The sequence below is a fragment of the Dioscorea cayenensis genome, chromosome 9 (assembly GCF_009730915.1).
Source record: "Dioscorea cayenensis subsp. rotundata cultivar TDr96_F1 chromosome 9, TDr96_F1_v2_PseudoChromosome.rev07_lg8_w22 25.fasta, whole genome shotgun sequence".
NCBI lineage: Eukaryota > Viridiplantae > Streptophyta > Magnoliopsida > Dioscoreales > Dioscoreaceae > Dioscorea > Dioscorea cayenensis.
This window is the reverse complement of record NC_052479.1, coordinates 4,715,676-4,721,705: the sequence shown is the minus strand read 5'-3', so window position 1 is coordinate 4,721,705 and position 6,030 is coordinate 4,715,676. Positions and strand designations below refer to the sequence as shown.

The 6,030-nt window shown below is 35.8% G+C and overlaps 1 long non-coding RNA gene across 1 annotated transcript; it reads left to right on the top strand.

Moving 5' to 3' along the window:
* Nucleotides 1-2,216: 2,216 nt before the first annotated feature.
* Nucleotides 2,217-2,574, top strand: LOC120269440. Its single transcript, XR_005539160.1, has 2 exons — nucleotides 2,217-2,262; nucleotides 2,373-2,574. It is a non-coding gene; the product is annotated as an uncharacterized LOC120269440 (long non-coding RNA).
* Nucleotides 2,575-6,030: the final 3,456 nt, after the last annotated feature.

The window sequence follows — 6,030 nt, the reverse complement described above, 5'->3', positions numbered from 1 at the left end:
TCACCCAACATATTCGATTACATGTCTACGTAGATGTATTCGTGCTATATTAGAAGAGGAATACTGTCATAGACTCTTTTTTTGTTCTCTTTCTTCTCTTTTTTTTGTATATATACACCGTATCTCATGTCTCATGGTATAGAAACCTGCTACAAAACTTCACCTAAAGCTAAAGATAATAATAAAGGAACTAAAAGGTCTTAGAAGAAAATTGAGTGTAGAATTTAATAAACTAACGCAAATAACAAAGTGATGGGTTGGCAGAAGTGTATAAGGTAGACGTTTTCATGACAAAGCATGAAGGTGCACTAGAGATAAAACAAGACTTCAATGAAATCATAAATATAGATACAACTCACATTTATTATTCTTTCAAGCTAGGAAGTTCTAAACTAAGCATCATAGCTATCACAGGTAAATCAAGCATGCAATCAATTAGGTACCCCATCCCTACACCTAGAGTCGTACATAACCCTCAATGTACATAAGTCAGCAGTACAAGGTAAAGAAACTTTCCCATTTTCGGTGAGCATTGAACAATGTGTTTATGAATACAGGGCGAGTTTGATCCAAGTGGGGTGATGAAAGTGAAACTACTATCATTATAGTCCTATAAAGATAAAGAAGCATATCACAACTCAAGAATCATAAATATGGAGAAGCAAGCTGACAAGAATAAAAATAGATAGAGTTTAGTAAGGATTGAACTCTTGCTAACTATAGAGTATAAAACATCAAACATAACACAAAATACGACAAAGTACTAAAAACAATCAACCAAAAACATCACAAAGACAACTCATGCTTGTTGTGTGTCTGGTGGGAGCGGTGGTGCTACAGATGTGGTGGTGGCAGATGTGGTACCAATAAAGGAAGAAGATCCATGAATGAAAGCTAATACCTCATCCATATCTCGCTCGACTCGGCACTGGGATGCAACAGTCTCCCTCTGCCCCTGCTCAAGGACCCTAAACTGGTGTTGGGTCTCTGCCTATAACTCCTGGAGCCCAATCTCGAGTGACTTTGGTCTAACATCTTGCTCGGACTCTAACTCTGTCTCGGTTTCTGTCATATGCTCATGTGACGGCCCTTGGAATACGACCCTCTTGTTCTTGCACAAGAGGTATTACTTAATGACCCCGTGCACTTGCGGGTGTCACACCAAGTTTTTGACGCCATTGCCAAGGGACCCACAAGGAATACTTGGAAAACTTAGAGCTTGTTGATTTAGTCATTTCATTGCATTTTATTTATTTTGTTTGTATTTATTGTATATACTTATTTTCCTTTTCTTCCTCAATTTTGTATTCTACCTCCACGTTTCATTACTGTAAATACTTCTTTTCTCCTCTTTATAATTATGGCCTTAACTAATGATTGGACTAATTGCTATTATTCACAGGACCCATACCTTCATTGTCTAAGTGAATTGTTAGCAGGAATCGAATGACAGTGTTGGGTAGCATATTTTTTGGTAATGAATAGTGGAAGAAACAGTATTGTAATGCACCAAACACCTTGAATCTAAAGGAACAAAGTGTACAGGGTTTCTTCAAGCAGTTTATGGAATTAGATGGGATAACCCTAGTGGTGGAGCTTGTCCACCCGTCATCTGCCCTGTATTCACCAGCGAGGAACCGAAGAGTAAGTTGGATGATCCCTCAGAATAAATGCAGTTGGTTAAGGAAAATACAGATCAAACAAGGCCTAGTAGTTCGGAAGAGATAAATCATACCCAAGGGAGTGATTCAAATTCGTCTAAGTTCGAGGTTAATGCCATGGGGGACAGTTCAGACAATGGTAGTTCATCAGAGGAGGAAAGTAGAGGGTTTAAGGAATTTGATCCTGAAAAATATGGGAGACTGAAGTTATCAATTGAAGAACCACTGGAGCTAGAACTGAAACCACTCCATAATCACTTAGAGTATGCTTTCTTGGCAGAGGAATCCAAACTCCCAGTTATTATTGCTTTCCAATTAGATAACTGAGCAGAAAGACAAACTCCTAAGTTTACTAAAGAAGTATAAAAGGGCAATTGCTTGGAAAATCTTTAATATTAGGGGAATCAGCTCATCTTTTTGTACTCACAAGATCCTTATGGAAGACAACCACAAGCCAACAACAGTACCTCAATGAAGACTTAATCCCTAACATGAAAGAGGTAGTGTGGAATGAGGTTATCAAGCTCCTTGACGCAAGCATTATCTACCCTATCATAGAGGAAGACATTGGGGCAAGAAGAGAGCAACAAAAAAACTGAAGGTAATTGAATGTACCTTTGTATATTACTTTTATTTTGTTTGTTGTTCACAATTATATTTCTATAGCAATTTTATTTGATGGATTTTAAATTTTTATGATTTTTAATAAAGGAAGACAATGGCCAAGAAGAGGAAACAAAGAAACTCAAGGTAATTCAATGCATGTTCATGATGGCTTTTTACTTCACTTTGTTGGTGACAATTGTATTGATGGATTAGAGAATTATTGATGATGGATTTTTGGTTGTCATGGAATGTTGGATTGTTGTATGGATTATTTGTATTTTTGGTATGAATTGAATGTTTTGGATCATTTGTATTTTTTGGTATGGATTGAATGTTTTGGATCATTTGTGTACATTATTTGTATTTTTGGTATGATTGAATGTTGGTCATTTGTATGGATTATTTGTATTTTTGGTATGAATTGAATGTTTTGGATCATTTGTATGGATTATTTGCATTTTTGGTATGATTGAATGTTGGATTATTTGTATGGATTATTTATATTATTTGTATTTGTATGGGCAATTTTTTGTATTTGTGCAATAAATTGTGTAGGTTGGGTGAAAAAACAAATTCCGTAGCTAATAGTTAAGATAATTAATAACACAAAATAGCGACGGATATTCCGTTGCAAATGATAATGATAATGGAAATTTTTGTTGCTAATGAGAAAACAACAACCGACATTTCGTTGCTAAAAGAAAAATAGCAACAGAAAAAAGAAAATTCGTTGCTAATAGAAAACAACAACAGAAATTTCGTTGCTATAATAAAATAGCAACGAAAAAAAGAAAATCCGTTGCTAATTAGAAAAAACAACCATACTTCCGTCGCTACAAGGAAATTCGCAACGGAATACTATGAATTTTTGTAGTTAATAAAGACATAGCAACGGAACTTTCATTACAAATAAGATCATAGCGACGGATAGTCCGTTACTAAAAATAAGAAAAAAATTTTTGTTAGTAAAAATAAAAAAACTTTTCGTTGCTATACCAATAATAGTGACGGAACCGTCGGGTTGCTATGTAAAAAAATAGCGACGGAAATATAGCAACAAAACTTTGGCGAATCATCAAAAAATGAATATTTTATTAATATATTAATGTCGGATTGCTTATGTTTAGCAACGGACTTCTCCGTTGGTAGAACATAAGAAATAACGACGGATTTTTATAATACCAACGGAATGTAAATAGCGACTTGAGTATAGCCGTCGGAAGATTTCCGTTGCGGATTCCGTTGGTAAATATTTATAGCAACGGAAATGTAGTTTTTAGCAACGGAAAAATCCGTTGCCTATTCCTGTATTTCTTGTAGTGTTACTAATGAAAAGAACAAACTTGTCCCCACTAGAACCGTCACCAGTTGGAGGATGTGCATAGATTACAGGAAGCTTAACTATGCCACTCAAAAGACCAATTCTCCTTCCTTTCATTGACCAAATGCTGGAATGATTAGCAAGGCACTCATACTATTGCTTCTTGGATGGCCTTTCCAGCTACTTTCAGATCCCCATTGCCCCAAAAGATCAAGAAAAAACCACTTTTACTTGTCTGTATGGTACATTTACCTATCGTCATATGCCCTTCGGGTTATGCAACGCACCAGCTACCTTTCAGAGTTGTATTATGGCCATATTTGAAGACATGGTAGAGGAAATTATGGAAGTGTTCATGCATGATTTTTGTTTTTGGTAACATATTCGAGTTATGCCCCAGGAATTTTTAACGAGTTCTAGCCAGGTGTGAAGAAACCAATCTAGTCCTTAGTTGGGAAAAATGTCAGTTCATGATAAAAGAGGGCATAGTACTTGGGCACAAGATTCCATACAAAGGAATTGAGGTAGATAAAGCTAAAGTCACCACTATTGAAAAACTACCCCCTTATACGTCAAAAAAGGCCATTAGAAGTTTCTTGGGAGATGTAGGATTCAACAGGGGATTTGTGCAGAACTTCTCCTCAATCGCTAGACCGCTAACAAAGTTATTTGAAAAGATGCCCCTTTTGAGTTTAATGAAGAATGCATGGTTGCTTTTCTCAGCCTCAAGAAAAAAGCTGGTGGAAGCACCGATTATAGTTTTTACTTATTGGACTTTGTCATTTGAATTGATGTGTGATGCTAGTGATTACATAGTTGGAGCAGTTCTTGGGCAGCGACGGGACAACCACTTCCATCATATCTACTATACGAGCAAGACATTGAATGATGCCCAGGAAAACTACACTACTACCGAGAAGGAACTACTTGTAGTGGTCTTTGCATTTGATAAATTCTGGTCATACTTGGTAATTTCTAGAGTGATTGTGTACATTGATCATTCTGTATTGAAGTACTTGTTGAACAAGTCAGATGCCAAGCCTCGACTAATCCGTTGGATCCGTATACTCCAAGAGTTTGATTTAGAAATAAAGAACAAGAAAGGGGCTGAGAAAGGGTTGCGAAACGTGCCCTTTGGGTCCCTATACTTTAAACTATAACATTTTATTCTTACTACTATTTAAATTCAGCCATGTTAGTCCTTCTAAACCTTAAATCCTAACCCTAATAGGGACTAACATGGCTCAATTTAAGTAGTAGTGGGACTAAAAAGTTACAGTTTAACGTATAGGGACCAAAAGGACACATTTGAAAAAGTAGAGGGACTATTCAAAGAATTATTCCTTTGTTTAAAGGCATTGGTGTTTGTTTTTATGATTTGGTGCATGGATTTTCTATTCATTTGTTCTTTTCTATTCATTTGTTTAAAGGCATTAGATATTTTAATTCTTGTTTGATTGCTTACATTGAGAGATCTCTTAACAATAGGAGACATTAACAATTTACGAATTAAGCCAAAGGGAGGTCGCTTGGAAATATGGTACAGAGGTTGATATCGATGGAGACTCGGAAGGATATATATATATATATACATTAGATGCAACTTTTGCAATAAAGTTGTTAAAGGAGGAGAGTAAAAAGATTGAAGCACCTTGCTTGTACTCATAAAAACGTCGCCATATGCCCTAAAGTTCCCAAAGAAGTTAAACAAGAAATGAATGCATATTTGAATAAAGTTGATATAGCTAAACAAGTGTCACAAGAGAGATTTGATGATATGGTTGATTCGGGATCTTATTTTGGAGGCCGGGCATCCTTAGAAGATGTTAATTCTTGTCCGAATCCTTTTGATACTTCAAGTGGTGGTTCTTCAGGTGGAGTTAGAGGGCCAATAGATAGATTCATTTTTAATTTGGAAGATGGAATAAAAGGTTATCAAGGGGATCCAAAATCCATGAATTTTACAAGTGCGAAGAAGGCTCGAAGGTTGAGTTTTGCTTAGACATTAAAAGATTCTTTTTTTGAGAATGGCATAGCTTTTAATGTGACTACTTCTCCATCTTTTAATAATATGTACCAGTCAATTAGTTCATATGGTCAAGGTTTGAAACCCCTTACCATGTATGAACTTAGAAGTTGGATCTTAGAAGAGGAAGTGAAAACAACTAAAGCTTTAGTTGATGAGGTTCGGAAGACATGGACACAAACTGGGGTATCCATATTATCTCATGGTTGGAAGGATGTGAGATGAAGAAGTTTGATTAATTTTGGCACAATTTTCTTAAAATCCATTAATGCATCAGATGATGTAAAAGAAGCTACCATGTTGTTCAAGCTTCTTGATGATGGTATAGACAAAGTTGGAGAAGAGCTTGTTGTTCAAGTAGTAACTGATAATGCTTCAAATTATAAGGCGATTGGAAAAATTTAATGGAAAATAGG